This window comes from Rhipicephalus sanguineus, chromosome 2, assembly GCF_013339695.2.
Source record: "Rhipicephalus sanguineus isolate Rsan-2018 chromosome 2, BIME_Rsan_1.4, whole genome shotgun sequence".
NCBI lineage: Eukaryota > Metazoa > Arthropoda > Arachnida > Ixodida > Ixodidae > Rhipicephalus > Rhipicephalus sanguineus.
Genome location: NC_051177.1, coordinates 156,717,748 through 156,738,087, shown reverse-complemented (window position 1 = coordinate 156,738,087; position 20,340 = coordinate 156,717,748). Strand labels below are relative to the sequence as shown.

The 20,340-nt window shown below is 45.1% G+C and overlaps 1 long non-coding RNA gene across 1 annotated transcript; it reads left to right on the top strand.

The window, feature by feature from the left end:
* The first annotated feature begins 539 nt into the window (after positions 1 to 539).
* On the top strand, positions 540 to 18,839 carry LOC119383830 (uncharacterized). Its single transcript, XR_005181752.2, has 5 exons — positions 540 to 565; positions 4,554 to 4,610; positions 10,089 to 10,177; positions 15,164 to 15,181; positions 18,761 to 18,839. It is a non-coding gene; the product is annotated as an uncharacterized LOC119383830 (long non-coding RNA).
* Positions 18,840 to 20,340: the final 1,501 nt, after the last annotated feature.

The window sequence follows — 20,340 nt, the reverse complement described above, 5'->3', positions numbered from 1 at the left end:
TGCTAGAACAGGCGAAATAGGGGTTAGTTGAAGTAGCAACTGTGACAGTTCGCGGTCGTCCTATGTATACCTGTTCGTTCTATTCGTGCCTTCTTATTTGTGTTTGAGCAGCGCGATGCAAGTGTAGAGCTGTGACAGTGGTTGGGGCGCACTCGCCTTGTGTTTTGTTTTCCTGCGTCCAGAAAGTTTCTAGTTGCTTGCGGTTCTTCCTGGGACATTCCAATTTCTTACTATCGCATTCATTGCTTCGCGCTGGAGAGACATTCCCTGACGTGTCCAGTCTCACCATAGCCTCCAGATCCAACCTGTGGTGAATGTTCATTGTCCAGTCATTCGCCGTTACGAGCGCGATTTTCTTTCTCTCTAGGCGCCCCCTACCATCGCCAGCAAGGTAGACTCCTGTGTGTTCCCTAGCGGCACCACATTTAACAGTTTCTCGCACGAGCTCTTGCGTGGTATTCTATAACTGGTAAATCAATTTTAGGAAATATTAGTAGCATATTGTGAATAATTTTTAGGATGATGGCAGGACAGCTACGATTACAAACCGGCTGCAACTACGTAGGTAAGTATCGTTAGCAATTAGGAGCTATTGCCTGACTGAAACGTTTGAATGCGCTTATGTTCTTTCGCTTTGACAAGTTCTGTGAGTGTTCTCTTCTAGCAGTAACATTTTTTGCCGTGTGCATGACGAATAATTTTCGTTGTAGTATCCTTGACTATAATCATATATATCGAGCTTTTAAGTCAACTTCATATTCTCATCGCCCACATTTCCACTACGAAATTCAGCTGAAAGTCAGAGATTCGTCTATCTCGTCTTATTGCTCATGTCCGTGTTTCTTACGCTTTTGGAAAAGTGGTTTCTTGCGCAAAGAATAGCCTGGAGACGGCAAACCTTCCTAACTTTCACGCTCCCTGCAGGAGCTTGTCACACAAATGCTCCTGCATTCTATCAAAACAGACTTCAGATGGATCGATTGATAGATGAATTGATGCTATGGTCATCAGCCCTAAGACAATAAGGTGCCCTACGAGCCGCCAAGCTCTATTCATGCAGGTATTTCCTGCCTGGCTCAAATATTTTTTTTTGCATAAAAAAGAACAATACAGACTCATTCATAAATATATACCTACTCCAATGCTACATTCCTACAAATTCAAGCCCTAAATTTCACGGTAGGGCGATTTTGGCGCTCAAGTTATGCCTTTCTTCCTGCCTACATCTCAGCCACCAATGCTTTAACACATCTCTCTTACTTTTAGTAACATCTCTTTTCTATCATCTTTCACTCCTTCTTCCCCTTTCCCCAGCACAGGGTAGCCAGCCGGTCTGAGAACTGGCTAACCTCCCTGTCCTCCCGTCTTTCCTTTCCTCCCCCTCCTCTTTACGGATCTCTATAGAGTTCCTGTTCATGTTTCTCGTGCAGCGCCTAAAGCAAAAGCTTCATGGAGCTCCGTGCTCAAATACGTACACTAGTCGGTAACCTTATATTTCATTAAAATATGTTCAGCCGTTTCTTTGGCATTCTCACAGCAAATGCATGTTTTTCATACAGTACAGAATACTATTAACACATACACGTTCTACGGTAACTCGCCGTGTCGCTTCGAAAACCACACCGTCTTTCTTTAAATTATTATAAAGTGCTTCCCTTCCGATTTGGTCTTTCTGTGGTCAATTATGACCTGGTTTTCTGTGATCAATGATGGCCTTTCTCAGACATTTCGCTTAGCGCTCTTTGCCTTTCTTGGTTTCACTTTGCGTGGTAAGCATGCTGGTGAGCCTTGTAGCTTTTTCCGCACTTCAACTCAATGATCCTCCTGTTTTCAAATTTAAGTCCTCGAACAATCACATATTTGCAGACCTGCAATTTCACCACGATGCCAGTTTAATTTGAAGGCTTCTATGTTCCGTGGGTCGTTTCAATCTTAAGGACTCATATTCTTTGTTAGAGACAACAATAATAAGAACAATCATTGGAAGCAAAATATAGGGGATGTCAGTTTTCGTAATTATGACATAATTACTAAAATTACCTAATTATGACATAATCATGATATAAATGTGGACGAAAAGGCAACTTGCCGCTGACAGGGACCGAACCTGCAACCTGTGCGGCATCGGACGCGTTATTTGAAGGTTGCAGGCTAATAAAGGTAATAGAAGGACTTATAGAAGAAATCAGCATAGCCAGCGAGAGAGTAGTAAGCATGCGAAATATTATGAAAAATTTGTTTGCTGCTTGTCTTGTTTATGTTCCGCCTTCTCACGTTGTACTGTGGAGAGTTTCTGGGAAGACGGTAATGAAAAATCAGCTAGCTTTGTTGGCGTAAGTGTATTGAGAAAACCTCACACTTTAATTTCAATTTCTTACTTGTATATGCCAGACGTAGAGAAATTATGGTTCTTGTCTTTTTTTAAGACACGGGGGCCGTAAGGATTAAGAAAGTCTGTTTAAACATGTATGCGAGGCATGTAATATCAGTATAGTACATGTATTTGTATGAGTATAAGACAAGGCGTGTCTCTTCTAAGGTTTCGTAGATTTCTGGGTAAAAAAAGGAAACAAAAACTAATTGCACAACAGTATTGGGTTGCACAGTGTACTTTTTGAAGAAAGTGAGGTCTAAATATGCAAAAATATTCATCAACAAACCTGTTCCAGCAGCACTACGCAGTGCTTTGACTCCGACTGAAAATTATAGCATTTTGTTGACATCAAAATAATAGACCTTATGCGAAATCTGCTGCCGCCTAGCGGCCGCTGTACGGATTTCCGCTATGTTGAAGGCTAAGCGCGCTCCACATGTGCGCAGAGGGAGAGTACGTATCGACATGTGGCGGCCGAGAGGAACGGCACTGCCAGCATATTTTTGTATGACGTGTTGCTCAGATTGAGGAAATAGGGGTGCTGAAAAAAGGTTTACAGGGGACTAACCTCCATGTTATTAGATTTCCGCGCGGTCGACAAGTTGCAGATTATTCCGTTGCTCCGGCTACTGCTTACGACTAACGCCGTGTTTACGTTCGCCCTTCCTAACAGACTGGGTATGTGACAGCATCCGCACTCATCAGACAACACTCTTACGTGTCATGCCGTAACCAGACAGTTTGCGCGCCGTGTGCTTGCAGGCACAGAAAAACGAGCTTCGTGAACGAGCTTCAAAGCTGTAACGCGACTACTCTCGCATGCCTGCGCTGTTATTGACAACCTTACCATGTTTATCACATTGGGATAACAATGACAAGTTATACAGGTAGGTCGTATCATCGATTCTCAACGAATGGATCGATTGTGCTGGAGCGTGTTGTTCGCAGCTTGTTTTCCATTGGCGAGTTTAACAAGGTAGCATTTGGTGGGATGATTTTCGCGCGTACTGTTTCAGGCTGCGTATTTTTCAAGCATTTCATGTGCTATCACTGCGAAATTCAGAGGGGCGGCCCTGATGGCCTCACCGTCACCCCTTACTTTTTTTATACATTTATACCCTAGAGCACACATCATGCTCTCCCACAAGCTGATCACCCTTCTGGAAAATCCTGTGTCAACCCCTGTGTGCAATGAGATGTTGACAGATGCATGTGTGTGGCAGTTTTCGTATTGAACTGAAAAAAATGGTGTTCCGGCAAATGTGTTAGACTCGGTCGTAGGTGCGCTACCGTTCGTTACGCGCTGAGGTAGTTTCGCAAGCATTCAGCCGGCGACGCAACAATTCCTTGCGAGAACTGGGTTAAATTATAAGGCGCCAGTAGGCCCCGAAAGTGACGATGTGAACGCGAATATTCTTGGCGTATCGTGTTATTTACAATCACATGTCGTAAGGATATTCAGTACCAGCTATCCGGCACCTACATTTTGGAGCAACTAACACTTTCCGTCTTCGCTTTTCCCGCGCGTGAGAAGGAGATTTTTTTTTTACATTTTAATCGTGCGGTAATTCTATACATAACATTCGTCGGTGACTACAGCTGCGAAATATGTTTCGCTTCAGAAATAAAAGAGAGGAAAACATTTTATTTAAAATTTTATGCACAACACATCTGGTCGAAGCAGGCGGTCCCTTATGAAATACGCTTTGAAATGGGTCAACGGCATTTTCTCACCGTCATCGCTCTGCCTAGCCGTGTCGCGCGCTAAAGTCTCCTCCCGACTATCCTACACTATACGCATGATATTCAGATAGCTGACAACGCTTTATTCGTTACACTGAAAACATACAGACAAAATTTATAGCCCAGACCAAACCTTCATTGTCAAGGTAGTAACAAGTAAATGCCGGTAACGGGTACAGGCCATTACACACTCGTCTGACTTTTTTATGCCCCGGTTGCCCACTGTCAAAGTAGATACAATAAATCACAGCAGCGACAATAATAAGACTCGGACATATCTCCAACGTGGCGCCGAATCGGTAGCTTCGTCATTACTCCGACAGATGGCAGCAATTTTGCATTAGGCAGTCAACTTCAAGCAGAACATTTAGTGAACGCTACAATGTGCGTGGCATTACACGTGCTAAAATGAATAAAGAAACCTGTTATATTTCAGATTCAAGAAAAATGTCATCACAAATTTATACAGTGGTTATGATTCTAGCATCATTAGGTATGTATTGCCTTTTATAGTACTCTTCCAGCACCTAGCACTTTTCGCCATTAAGTATATTCCACTGCAGATGAAACTCCTTACCAATGATTATTAATGACATTGTCAGTATGAAACGTACTATGCACGCTTTATTTCATGGCCGTCTACTTGTTTTTTAGTCAATCGGATCTCGCGAAACTGGTGCTGGTGGTGGTGTGCGGCGTGACCACCCTTACTGCGCATGCGCATGCCCTCTCCACACACCTCCTCTCCAATCCCCCTCACCACCCCTCCTCTCCATTTACCCTCCCCCCTCCCTTCTCCACTGTCCACTACCCCTCTCCCCTCCCCCTCTCCACTCTTCCTCTGAGAAGCAGGCTAGACACGCCGAAATTCTCTCCTGCGCAACGCCGCGATAAGCGCCAGCGCATGCGCGTCCCCCCTCTCTCTCCTCTCCTACGCTGTCCCTCTCTCGCGCGCCTGTCGAGCGCGTTCCCCGCTCGCCCTGTGAGAATTAACGGCCAGGCTAGAGGGAAGACAAGACGCGCGTAGCGTTCCTCTTCGCGTTCCACGACGGGAGGTCAATAGCATGCCTAACGAACGCCAACGGAACGCGATCATGCAAGTGCTCCGGCTTCGAATCGCCTCATGGTCCCCTTTAGCGGAAAATATATGATTACCTTAACTTCAAAATTTTGCATGCAAAAAAAAAACAACTTTACGGACCGTTACGGAACATTTCTGTTTTCGTTCTGGAACTGAAACTGAACGGAACTTTCAGTGGTGGAACGAAACTAAAACAGAAAGAAAAACATTTCGTTCCGCCACCCTGATGCTGATAGATCGTGGTTCAACGCACTCAACTTAGAAGCACGTGAGAAAAAATGAACTGTAGCAAATGCGCTTCTGTCACGCCGAAGCAGAAACCGAAACCAGTTTATCAGGAACCACTTTGAAAAAGAGATTCTTTATTTGGGAAAATTAGGTGAATAGTGGGGGTAAGTGACGCAGTAACTGTCTCTCAGGCGAGGACACCGCAACCGCGACACCTGGGTGGAAAGGGGAGAAAAGTATAGGAGAAGTTAGAGTTAGAGTGGAGGAGGAGGCCTGGGGGAGTTAAACACATCACTGGGGGGAGAGGGGGAAAAAGAAGAAAAAAAAGGGAAGACGTGTACAACCCGCCCCATCACACTCCACGGTGTTCCGCTGCCCTGGAAAACCCACGTCCGCTATCTTGGTATCACCATAGACCATAGACTAAAGTGGAACTTGGAGGTGAGCCGTGTGAGACGTGAAGCACGCCGTGTCGAGGGTGCGGTACGACGGATTCTCACGCGAGGAGCCGGATGCCCGGCCTCCTTCGCGATGAACATCTACGAGGCCATGGCAATGTCCAAGGTGCATTACGCGCTTCCTCTGTGCAGCCTTCGCCCCATACAGTGGAGTGCCATCGACGCTGACCATCGCCGAGTTCTCCGCATGTGTCACGGACTCCCGCGCGGTTCTAGAGTGGCTGCCACGCTCGCGGAGACAGGCGCCTGGCCGGCGTCACTCACAGGCGAACTGCGCGCGCTCTACTACCTCGAGCGCCTCCAACGTGCACCGGATGGGGCCGCCATCCTGTCCCAGTTGCGGGCACTGCCCAACTAGCGTGTCGGAACACTATTTGAACCACTCTGGCTCAGTAACACAGAGCAGTTAGATGAGAGGGGAAATTTTCGTGAAAATACATGGCAAGTCGCGCTTTCAATGATGGCTTACAGCGTACACATATCAGCTTCGCGAAGTTTTCTGTATCCACGTTGGTTCGTTAAACGTTATTGTCTGACCTTTTCTTTTAAAACTCACCTTGTTTTACTTGCATTGCTTAGGGTTTTATTTGTGCGTGAATCTCATAACATTGTACGCGGGAAGACGCGCGGGCTCGTGATGTGCCCTTCTATACCTGAGCAATCTCAACTTGGCGATACTTAAAATAGGGCGATTTATCCCTTGTCAGAGAAGCGCTGTTATCAATCGTGCGAGCGACGTTTCAGTTATTTGAGGACGCGTGCGCTCCACGGCTATCGCGGAGCGAGCGCTCTCAACACCGACCTTCACCTGTATGTTACTTTCATGTCCAGCGCTGCGCCGCTTTGTTTTGTACGTATGTTGACAGTTTTGTTGACAGTTGACAGTTTTAAGCGAACTCAAAGCTTTGTGTCGAGGGAATGAGCACGATTTCAGAAGCAGCACGTCATTGAGTGTACGCAGCACACGCAGCACAGTCACAGCGAAGGCTAGAAGAGCGGCATTTCTAGAGTCCGTTGTAGACTCTCTTGGGGCAACTAATACAAGTACACATGCAAGGCACCCGCTACGCCATAAATCGTCGTAATATTTTAATTTTCGTCATTCTTCAGCGAATCGTAGTACCCGCTACACATCTGTAAGGCATTATGTGCACTTTGTCCTGTGGTTGATGACGATGAAGAATTATGGCTGAACCACTTTGTAACGGTTGGAAGCATTCAACGACCGACTCGTTGCGCAATTCGTGTAGTGTTGCGCCAGGTTGCTGTTTTACTCTTCTGCCCGCTATATTACATATGTTAACACGTTTCCTTGCCAGACATGACGCCTGTAGAGAGTAGTTTTGCGAAGGAGTTACAAGCACCAGCGTGGCACTGTGGTGGAATATTCGACTACCACACAGATGGCGCGGGTAATAATCCCTTCCGATCCTAGAAATTTGTTTCTCATTTCATTTTACAGCGAAAGCTGTTGTGAGATCATTTCACCGGCCGTTTTTGGCGCCGTAGTTGTCCGCCGCCGCCGCGGCCAGTGTCCGTAACCACTATCGCTCGAAATAAGGAAAAAAAAAACGAAACAAGAAAACATTTCCAGGATGGTACGAGGTTCGAACCTTGGCCCTCTACGTGTAAACCCAGTATTCAACCTCAAAGCCATGCCGGTGCTTGAAACTGCCTTGCAAAATGACCCTATGCAGGCTTCATGTCGGGAAGGAACCACATTAACATATGCAATGTAGCGTGGTAGAGGAGTAAAATAACAACGAAGTGTCACACAACGCGAGTTCTGTAAGTAGGCGTCACACTTCACCTGTACTTCACCGGCACCTGCCGAACGGCATTGCTGTTCGACGAATTTTCGCGTCTCTGACGTTGCAAAAAGTATACGTGCGCATTCTTTTCGACATTCATGTTTCGATCGTGCTGATCAAACCTGCAACATTCGAGAGAAGTGAATTGCGTACGGCTATAGTCTGAGCATGGCTTTGACACAGGCGCTACTGAATGGGATGGTCAATGCTTGTGTTACGTTGAAAAAGTAACTCCGATTTCCTGACTGCGCAAGTAAGGACGACGGCGTAATACATTAACCATGAACACGTTAAACATGCGGCCCCGTGCAGCAGCGATGGCGCTACTCGCTGCCGGCCTACTACTGCGGACAATTCTTCAGGCAGGTTCGATACGCACTATCTCATGGTGCCCTTAAGTTCCTACGTCAATTCTAGTTCGTGCAGTTTTCTGTAGCACGCACAGGATTTCGCAAAGCATCGTTGATTCATGGCAACAGAACCGAAATATAACCTTTCACACCGCGGTAATTAATTAGGTGGCGAGCATTTAGCACTTTCCATTGTTTGGGACAGTATTTTGGTCTCATATGTATTTCAGCGCAGCTCATGACCTCACGCAGTGAAAGTGTCACGGTCCGCACGTCCTATCTGTTCCTATGCTTGTATCAAACGGGTAGACTCTCCTCCGGGCGCCATCTTGAACCGCAAAGCGCGCCACGTAGAGTTCGTGGGCATTGCGAATAGTCGATGTGCTGGGTAAGTCCACGATATCCGCGGAACTAGTCAAACTGCAGAAAGACGTCCATCGACCCAGCAACGCTGACATCAAAGTAAAAAAAAAATAAAAAATAAAGCGGCATGTGCCGTCACAAGCTTTCTGCTTCGCATGATATCGACTCCGACAATGCGTGATATCTGCCGTAATTTTTCTTATAGGTATTTTCTTTGTCTCGATCATGAAGATGCATGAACGTGAAGCAGGTTAACTATATGACAGTTGGTATCTTTCATTCTGCCAACCAAAGACCACGCAGTTTTTAAACAAATGACAATGGGCTATACATGAATCGCTAGGCCCACCTCGTGATGCATTGTTTGATCATTTGGGATAGGCCATGCGTGCAAATTTTATGGAATCTGCTTTAATATGACTAAGGGGTTGTTGAATGGGTGGCGCAACAGCTGACAAACTGTGAGATTGCCGTACTGGAACGTGGCCGAATAGCGAATTAGTGGCTAGGTGAGTGAGAGAGTGAGTGAGTGAGAATTTTATTGTGGTCCAAGATTGGCAGAAGCTGAACGCGACTGGAGGCCCCGCTAGCTCAGCCAGGTGGCTCCACCCAGGAAGGTGCCGGAAGCTGGAGCCTCTCGGCGATGTCCCGGGCCCTCTGGACAGCCAGGAGTTGGTTGTTGAGTTCCATGCTGCTCATGGCAGCCTCCCAGGAAGGTTTGTCTGATAATCCTGACCCCGAATTAAAGGGGCACAGCCAGAGCATATGTTCGAAATTGCAGTGGACATGATTAGAGTGCTGACAGCGAAGCGAAAAGTCTGGATCGATTCTGTTTAGCATGGCTGGAGTTATGTACGTTTTTATCTGTAGTATTCGTAGTGTGACCGCTTGCTTCGGTGAAAGAGAGCTCTCGATACAAAATGTGACAGAACAAAACGCAACGTGTAGAAGCGATGCTCATGCAATTGCGATATCGCAAAGGGTTGCTTGCTCATCTTTGTGTTCCACACGACGACCTACTTATCAGCAGTAGCGATCGGGCACATGCGCAGCTCATGCGCCAAGAAAGCCAAGGCGATTGTTTATTATAATCTAGAACGCATAGACAAAATGATTTGGTGCAATTACATGACAGAGAAAATTATTTCATTTGTGGCATTGAAAATCAAAATGATTGACAAACTCTGAAAAAAGCACGTGTGCTAAAGCTTACTAGGTAATGCTGACGACTCTCTGGCCTGCAAGTGGTGATTACTACAAATTTTCTGCTAAAATGTGCAACTGTAAAGGAAACGATTGTATGATTCGTATCACTATTGTAATAAAGAAATAATTGTAGTTTTCACTCCTACCGTGGTCCTAGAGTGCAATTATATTCACGCTCATAATGCTGCCATTAATGGTAATTCCAGGTTTTGTTTTTCCTATCAAACCTCATAGAGTAAAAACAGGTTTCTTCCTGGAATATCGCGGATGTAACTAAAAAGCTTTTTTTTGTAGTGTTCATTCAGCATTACCAAAACTCACTTTTTTATGCAAATGAAATCTGAAGCTTACTTATGTTTGTGTCATTATTTCTCAGAATTTGCTGCGTGCTTTCTAATTGACTGTCTCCTGTAACGCTTATATAAGAAATAGAACATTGTCAATAAATATATAAGTAAAATGAGCAATTTTCAGGGTCCGTAACAAAACAAGCCCCAAGTTCTTCTGGAAATACCGATGCGAATTGCCCCCCTAAACCTGTGACGATTGTGTCCGTGTTTCCGGTAAGGTGATAAGTATTTACAAATAGCAAAAAACCTGATGTTACATGAAAACTACTAAAGCATCAGTGGAGTGACAGCTTGCTCTGATCTGCTTATTGCTTTATACGGTGAATTGTGTTTGTGATGTATACACCCACCTTAGTAGGTTCCTAAAGTGTGCTATTATTCATGAAGCGCGACATTTAAAGGCATGTATAAATGTGGCACGCGATAGTCATGTCGCCCTAACTAGACCTACACAATGTAATATTAATTTTACAGGCATGAGTGCGGTAATCACGCAGAATTCTTGCTTCTCGAATGCTTCCATAAGACTAGCGAACTCGCACAAGGACTACAGAGAAAGACACATGACATCCGCCGTAGTTCCTCTTTAGTCCTCGTGCGTGTTCTCTTATAATATGCAAGTATTCAGCCAGTACCATTTAGCCCAGACAATTCCATTAACAAGTTATCTTTTCTCCAGTGCTTATGGATGACACTTTCGCGCTTATATTTGCTTCCAAACCCGCCACCCCAACTGGGCCATAGGTATTGAAGTCGCGAAATGCGCGTTCCAGGTGGCTTGATTTGGGACGTCTTTTTAAGAAGCGCGAAAAGACACGGGGACGAAGCAAAGACACACACAGGACAAGCGCTTGTCCTGTGTCTGTCATTGCTTCGTCCCCGTGTCTTTTCGCGCTTCTTAAAAAGATGAACCGCTTTCAACTAGGCCAAATAGCCATATTGCTGATTTGGGACGTACTCGTGCTCCAACAATAAGAAAGTCGTTTAGCTGAGTGACGCCTGCTGTCTCAGATGTGGTTTTAGCGGAGGTGATGACACTACACGCAAAGTGCAAAAGGAGCAAAAACATGCAGCAGGATATTAATTTTTGAGAAGCCTTTGTCAATGTATTGCGTATTGTTTTATATTGTGTGACTTATTAGCATAGTTGAGCATAAACGAAGGAAGGTCTGTGTGCCACGCAGTAAGCCACATGGCTGCTAAGTTTCCTCAAAGCACTTATCGGACGAAACAAAACTGAGAAGAGCGGTCGCCAAATAAAAGAAAAAGTTGAGCGTGCCGCTGCTGCGGCGTGTCATGTTTGACGACATCAAGGAACGTTGGAGTAAATGCATGTGGCTTTGTGTAACTGACTTTAATTAAGTTGATGACAAGGTCATCAATAACCGCGTGGACGCGCAATTCTTATCGGAAAACACTATGAGTGGCTTTATAATTTCCTCAGTTAACCCCGTTTAACTTAACAAGGGAATTCACGATATCCCTCGTTAACACCCTATTCTGTCTTCGTAAGATAGCTTGGAGCAACTTTTTGGCGTGCTCATATTACGTGAAGATCAGCACGAACGTGGGAGCTTTAACAAATTGGCGCAAGTTGCAGGGCTCGTTCTCTTCTTGCTTTTTTGTTTTTTTGTTTACCAGGACCGCCTTGGGTGGACCACTTAGCTTACACTGCATGCTCGTGCCCGAGTCTTTAAGCCACGCTACCTGTCAGAACCTTCTTCGTCATGCGGCCGTGCTCAGGCGTAACAAGTATTAGCTTGACTACAGCCCGCGTGGGGCACTATGCAAAGCTTTAGTGGACAAATTGTAGAAGAAATGACAACATTATGGGCAGAAGTACGTGGGATGATGGAAGCCTCAAGGAATGAAAAATTCGTGAACACCGGGTATCACTGGAGCCGACGTTTCCACAAGCGGATTTGACTTCTTCAAGACGGCAACTGCTTTTCTTAGAGCCTGTATGTATATTATTCGTACCCTCTACTCCAAACCAAACAAAGGAGGAGGAGATGGCAACGGCGAACACGGGATTGGGTTGGGGGAGGAGAGGCCGGCGTGAGTCAAAAGGAAAAATGAGTATTCCGTGAAAAAGAATAAAAGTGGGGGGGCGGGGGGTTGCATTCATGTCGAGGGGTAGAAAGGGACCAATAAGTTTAGCTGAAATATGGTTGCCAGAAGGAAACACCACCTGAGAATGTCACGGCGATAAGCACCCCGGCGAACTTATCATTTATCAGGTGGTGCTGCACCATCCCAGTGAAATGGTCATTGTCGGATGGTGCTTCCTTCTGACAACCATAATTAATTCAGCGAAACGCCTCCCTCCCTTTCAATCACTCTACGTGAATACCCACCCCACCCCCGCTTTGTCTTTCACGGGCTATTCCTCTTTCCTTTTGACTCACCCAGTTCGGCACGCCGGCCCCTCCTTCCTCCCTACCCCCGATTTCGCCTTCGCTCTCTCCTCATCCTTTGTGTGCGTTCAAGCAGAGGGTAGGAAACATATACATGCACACGTTAAGAAAACCATTTGCAGCCTTGAAGAAGACAAGTCTGCTTATCAAAACGTCGGCTCCTTTTTCAATATTACGACAAGGAGCTTTAGCAATGAGCATCAGCAGCCACACTTGCAATACACACCTCGGATGCCATACACAAAGGAGGGCACGTTGAGCGGACGCTGCGATTGCGCCGCTATAGCCGGGACAGCATCACCAGTAGAGAGCGGGAGGGAGGAATGCCGTTTTTATTGTAATTCAATATACACTCCAAGTGCATTTTTGGCCGTCCGCGTCGCATGTAAGCTCCATATAAAGTTTAAGCCGACATCACCCTACGCGTCGTATGCTCTGTGTGTAAGCGTGCGAGGGAAGCCGACGATCAAGACTGAAACCGAGAGGTAACGAGCCGGCCGTCTCTCATCGCGCTAAAGGACCACGGGGGTCATTTCGCGCGAGGAAAGAGAGCCGGAGCATCGCTACAGCAAGAGTGACGCGCTCTGTCAAGCCGGCCGTGGTCGCGCACACCTTCCAACAGAGATGGCTACCTTAGTCGACGTTTTATCCCCAGATTGACCCTCCAATATTCGCTAGATTACAAGAAAAAAATCCCTCGATTGAATTTCTTTGTAGTTATTCAGGCTAATTAAGCTTTAACGAAGTCTAAAGGCAGTTCGCTCTCTGGCTCATATTTCTGATTCTTATTAAAAGTAAAGATCAGCATATTAGCAGCCACTGAAGGTCTTTTTTTCTACATTTATTCCCCATAAAGAGTTTGCAGATGGAGCTAGTTGCTACTGGGAGAGACAGATTTGTCAAGCTCACTTTGCTCAATCATTGAATGCAAGTCTGTAGCACCTGTAAGTCGAATGCAAGTCTGTAGCACATTTCTTGTACTTGAAGCTTGCGAGGTGGTGGTCAATTTCTAATTTTCTACATTCGCAATCAGTACTGCATGATTTGCAGTAGAAATGTAAGGGCCCTTTTTTACTGACTGATAGCCATCCTGTGTACTTTTGGTCAGTTTCCCATCTGACCAAATATTTTTGTGACTACGGTCGCCCTGAAAGACAGTCATTTTGTTTCTTTTCGTTGCACCGTTTGCATAATAGGTCGCCCAATTGTCCGCCCTACATTCGCTCTCTGTCAGTCAATGTCTCCTTGCCTAGAAGTTCTTTGAAAGGAAGCGAATTTGAAAGGAATTTGAAAGGAAGCGTCCATGCTAAACATTCACGGCAACTAAATTTTACCCCCTCCCCTCTGTACACCACAGTATTTTGTATATCATAATATTGCGTTACAGAACCGCCATCGCCTTCACTTCGCTCAGCAGGACGCCAAAGATCTCTTAAATGAAAAACAGAAAATAGCGAAAACTTTCTTTTTTTTATTACATGTATCGCTGAAAACGCGTGATTACTCAGTAACACCTGCCAATAGGTCACGTAATGTAACGTTTCCAGGTTCTTGCAATAATTTCTAGGACCAATCAAGAGGCGCCAAATTCCTCATGGAGATGGCAAACGCCTAGATCTAGGGATAAATCCATAAGGTTGGCATCGCTGCCTTGATAGACAAGGAGTATATATATATATATATATCACTGTAACAAGGATTAGCAGATGGCTAATACCCGGGAACGTCCAATGTTTTCACCGCCAAAATTCCGTTGAAGCGGTATACAGCATGACGGTAGCTTGACATGCCTGACGTTCTTGAGCCGTGTCTTTTGTAACGCACTCTGTAGCTGCGTTTGAACGGCAGGGACAACTATTTTAAACTTAAACGAACTCAGCCATTTCGGAAAGACCCCGAATTTTGTGTCAACTAGATACTCTGACCAAATTTTTCTGCGCAAGTTTTGTGCCACACACCGCATAGACACTACTGTTGCCTAATCAGCGCTTTCTGAACTCCACAATTTAAAAGATGTCGGCATCAAAAATAAATACAAAACGAAGATATAATAATAATTCCTACATCTACGATATAACATCTACAACAGCAATGCAAGATATTTATTAGAAAAAAAAACAACAATATTGGCTATGGCTACAATAGGTTTAGTCATCTTGAGTGCAAGTACTGGATATTCTCGCGCTATAGTAGAGAGTGATTTTAGTAGAAACCGACTAGCCCATATTATCTCTTGTACTAGTCATATTAACATGATACAGAATTATAAAATTTGTTTAAACGGAATAACCTAGGCCAAAGTGATACAAGGAGAAAACCAAGCTAACCACATAGGACTCCGATTCCTTCCTATTTCACTTCGCGCCCCAAATCTGCCGTTACAGTCTGCACCAACTCATCTAACGTAACTAACATGTGAGTTGTTTCTGCCTCTTAAGAAATTGGTCACTGGCACATCTTCAACGTTTAGAATAACAAAAGTCCTTAGACGTTTCAATATATCACGTTATTTAAAAAATATATATAATTCAATCATATGTGTCGAGCGTACTATCCATATGCAGGCGATGCATTAAGTGTATCACCTTAACGCAAACGAGCATTCATGTTTCACCAAACTTTTACCTGCAGTAACTAAATAACCATGCGAACAAAGTTGCCGTATTGTCCTATCGGCTTTTAACGGTAAACCACCATGCTGATAAGCTGTAATGTTACTTATTTGCGGATTGGGGTAGTTCCAATTTGTAATTGGGGTCGTTCGCCTTTGTAATTTTTACAGAACGGAACAAAAAAATCGGTAAGTAAATATTTTGTTTTTTTTTTGTCCAACATATCCTTGCGCACCATATTATGTAGCAGACTGCCTTCCTGAGTATAAAATCCATCGTTTTGTTTTTCTCACCAATTATCATTGGGGGGGGGGGGAGGGGGCTCACAGTTAAGTGAGTTATTTATGACAGTCTATACATGTGCAACAGAAAGTAGAATATTCTAACCTAGTTTTCTTTCCCAAGCGAAGCAGTTAATAACTAGCCAATGCATTTCGAGGGTGGAAGTATAGGCCAGGTCGCGTCCCTATGTAGGCAAAATGAAGAGTAAATACAGACAATAAAAACGGAGACAGTACAGCTGGCAGAGCGTGTTTACAAAGACAAAAGGTATAGAAAAAGATCCCGAGACGGCGCAGTGCGTTCACACAGCAGAAAAAAAGAAGCTAAATGAACATTAGACGACATTAAACTTCCATTTAAGTGTTTTTAATGGCATAAATCATTAGCGTTCGGTGAATGTTTCGTTCAGTTCACTAGACTTCAGGTTAACTTTCGGTCACCGACTTTTTTATGTAGCGGCCGTGCCGCTGATTTCGCGTTTTCTTACTAAGCGTGTCTCACTAAGACACGGCCAACTTAGCTGCAAAAAAGACGGCGAAGCGAAGTGGACCTAGCGTCATGGTCTACTGAATCGGCAGAGCGACGCACGCGTGACACACACCGCTACTTTTGTGGTCTTTAAGCGATGGCCGCCACAATTTACGTAGCGGCCATGGTTATGAGCACAGTCAGGCGTAATTGGCGCCGCAGAAAATTACACGTTTAGGATTTCTCACTGCACCACATCCTCTATTTCTTCAACGGAAGCGATATGTCCTAGTTTCAACGGTTCACCACCCTGTCCTATCGTCCTTCCCTACTCCCGCCTCTTGGCTAGTGTTCGCGCCTGCTTTGCACCCGTCAGTTCGTGCCTCTCGACGCAAATCAGAAGAGGCTTTTTAACACCCAACCTGTTTAGTCTAGCCGTACATTATGCGGCCTGCCGAAAAACTATCATCATCATGAACGGGTATGTGCCACAGAAATATTGCAAATCCCACTACTCACCACTGATCTACTAAGAGAGAGAGAAAGCTACAGAAAAAGAGACAGAAAAAATTGAGGTACAGAATGGGAATAAACATACAAGATAGAGAAACAGAGAAACATAAAAAAGAGAGAAAGAGAGAGAAAGAAGCAATGGGAGGAAGAGATATAAAGAGAAAAGAAGGAACAAAAAGACATACAGTATAGACATACACGAAAGAAAAGGTAATGAGAAAGAGAGAAGAAAGAAAGAGAAAATAATTAGAAACAAAGAAGGCCCACCAGCTGCGCTCTTCCTTCAGGCTTGGCACGACTAGTGCGAAGCTGCCATACTGGGGAAAGGAGGAGGAGGAGGAGGAAAAACATTTTATTCAAATGGCAAACTAAGGTTCCCGTGGTGGGGAAAGGCAACGGCGGCTGCGAGAAGAGCCCGAAGCGATGGAAGCACTGCGCCAACGACGACGTGCCTGTAGATCTATGAGAGGTGCGAACGCTCGGTTCGAGAGTTTCGACATCCGTGTCGTTCCTAACCTAGTTAAAGCCTAGAAACAGCCTATAAGCAACCGTATTAAACTTCAGAATCGTCTAGTTTCGGTGGTTCATGCCTTGCGCGACTTAGTGCAAGCTTCGCCATTTTTTTTTGTGTTCAGCTGTGTTCTTATTCGGGGGCGGGGGCGCGGGCGGTGTCTCGCATTCTTCATGATTACTGTGTTGCTTCTTTCAGTGTCTCTCTCAGAGACGCCGTGGATTTGGATGGCACATATCCGTTCGTGCGCAGCCGTGTCTGGAGAGAATCTGGCGAATGGGAGGGCAGTGACATCGCGGCGCGGCAATGACCTGGGCGACATCATCATCGCACCTCCGGGAAACCCCACTGCGGCGCCTTTCGCGATATTTACGCCACCTGAGAGGCGGCTGCACAGCACATGTTATTTACGCGCTGTTAATGCTTGAACTGTAGCGCCGCTAAAGAAATTATGGAGACGAGATTGCGAAAGCCATTGTAATACAATTTTAATGCAGAGCATGAGCAGGATTAGGCGCACGATAAGATTGAAGTCACAGAAATACTGACTGCTTAGGTTGTGTGGGCGGATTCCCAGCCGACTACGTTCCATGAAAAGGGCGGTGCTCAGGCCCGTAGCCGGGGGGCGGCGACCCCCCCCCCCCCTCCGAAATTTTGATCACACGTGGTGTTTTATTGAAAATGAACAATGAATAGAGGCGTTTTTCTCAAATAGTAAAGGCACCCCCCGAAAAAAATTCCTGGCTCCCGGCCTGGCGGTGCTTTTTCTGCCATGTGAGCCTCTTCAGTTTGCGTGTATTGACGTCCATACAGAAGCCCACCTACGCGCCTGATATTGAGTAAGAAGGGCAAAAACACCCTGCTGACGCCTTACAACACTTTGTTTCTGGAGAGGTCAAGCAGAACTGTCGTCCTGTTGTGCCAGCCCCTGCGCATTGATCAACCTATGAGCACTCCTCTATCTCCGTTCCTCTCGGTATCGGTAAGCCAACGTGGAGTGTGATATTTAACTTATCCACGAAGAGAAAGATTGACGGTTGTCGTGAAGAAGAAAGGTCGCCTCATCCGTCGACGCAACAGAAAGTGGGGGGGGGGGAGATGGAGGTGGGGACTGCTTGGCGTCGGCTTCTCTACAACTGGTAGCCTCTTCTCTCGTTCAAAATTGAATCTCCCGTGTGGCGGTGAAATTCACAGACATTTTAAAGCAGCAAATGACAGTTTGCAAAATCATCAAGTAGTCTTCTCCAGAACAACTTTTCCAGCATGTAAGGAATTTCTCGTATTACGTGCGTCCACCTATGCGCATTCCAGAAAAGATGCAGGGCCCCACGACTGATTTTAAAAGTTGCTGCGGGAATATCACACCTCGCAAAGCATTGCGGTGTGCGGGAGTAAAGTGGAAAAACAAACGATAGGAGAGACAGCGACAGTATAGAATAAAGAGAATGGTTCATTTTGGTGATCTCTGATCGAAGTCAATCGCCTGAATAATTATATTACTCTCGAACGCCCGTTGCATTTAGACGCATCGTCCTCACCGAAAGACAACTCCGGAGAAGAAAGGAAAGACCTCATTTAAACGAAGGAGGCCATGCTCGTCTCCGCGGACCTGGAACAAAGACGCCTCGTCGCCAGGGCCAAAGAGGCAGCGAGGGCCACAGGGTTCCCGGAGTGAGGGGCGCCCCCCCCACTGGGGTAGACTCAGAGTTTGTCCCGATAGGATGTTTCGAAGTAAACCTTTATTGCTCTTTTAGGGAATATTTTCCTTCACAGCTTTCGCGCGTGCCATTCTTCATAAATACCAAAGCTATCAATTTTCAGCAAGTGTGTGCGGCTTTGCTCAGAAACAGTGCTGCCTGAATTCGTGCGCGACTGCTGCGTAAATTTTAGCAAAGTAAAATGTTTCAATATTGCGTATGCAAAAATACTCATTTGTCATGCACAACATCGTTTTTTTACAGAACGAACATATAGAAATGGCGTTTCATTTCAGATTTCTCTAGGATCCTCTTCGGAGTGCTCATGCAATGAAAGTGACGGTACTAGTTGGAAAGCCTCAGAAGGGACAGCCCTGCTTAGTACGTAAGCATTGCTTCTTTAATACCGTTATTCACACCTCTGCAAGGATGCGTCTGCGCTGTTTTCCTAAACTTCTAGTTTTCCTGCGTGAAGGATATTCTCGAAGTCGTTTGATAGCGTGTAATTGAAAAAAGAAATCTTTGGAGAACACACAGAAGACATTGGCTACCACCATAGGCTATGGGAAATTGCTTGATTGCATGTTTATTACTTTGCCAATGTAGGCTGTTTTACTTTGGCAACCGGATGTAATGTTAGCGCTGCAACCACATTTGACTAACTTTTCACAGAAATGAAACCGCGTTCAACATAGCTTTATACCACTAAGATGTAATGACGAAGGACAGACAACGAGAATATGACGCCCACTACTTCACCACAATGGCTTGCCTTCAACGGCAAGGAAAGTATAGTGGCGATAATTGAATCACGGCCCCGCCATATTGAGTAATTGTGTGTTGTCACTAAGAATACTACGATAGAATAATATCGATCGAGTAAATAAAATGGCACGACAACAAATACGTACCTATGTGGTTCATAGGACAGTGGTATACTTCCCACATAGTTCGTATAAGGGTGTCGCAATTTTCCGCCCCACCTCATCTCAGCAATAAATAGCTGTAACATCTGATAACCTTCGTCAACCTCATGCATTTCCACGAGATCTGAACCAAACGTCCAGTAACCTTGCTTCAGCATCAATATTGAGGTTGATATCTGGTTCTTAACCTTGCTTCAGCATCATTATTGATGTTGATATCTGGTTCTATTCAATCGAACTAAAAAGTTCCAGCGCACAGTCCTGTTTATATGTCAAATACAATTATTAAAAGGATATATATTACGAATAAACATAATCTTACGTTGCATTCCTAGGAAGGATTCAGTTGCTGAATCCTTCCTAGAATACAAAGCCTATTCATGCAATATAGCCATTGAAGAATGCAGTGTTGTTTATTTCTGCTGCGTTCCCTGCATAGCGAAATTTAACCATGATCACTTTGTTGATGCGCAAATAACGCAATCTGATACCACCGCTGCGCCTGTATTTTCTTCTGTCTGGTGTGGGCGAATAATAAATTGGTGAGAACTCAATGAAATGAGATTGATATTCACGTATTAAAGGCACCGAATATTGTATGTCTAAACGTATAAAACATGTGCAAAGCTCAAAAGTGACTTACTTTTGAAGTTCTACCCAAACCCAATTGTCATCAGCTAAGTGAGGAGTTGTGCGTTTTGGTGCACAATAAATGATGACTGTCGCACAAAAAAAGAGAACCGGACGGAGCAACAAGGCAAACCGGTTGTATTGGCCTGCTTCCTCCAAACAGTGTCATTTCCTGCAATGCGGTCTTTTTACATCAGCAATTAAAACATTTCTATACGAGAAAATGCCTCCTCATCCTTATGTTTCTCTGTGATATGTGTCGTTGCTAAAGATGCAAAACTATTGCTAAATGTGGTCTCAATAGGATCAAAAGTTTGTTT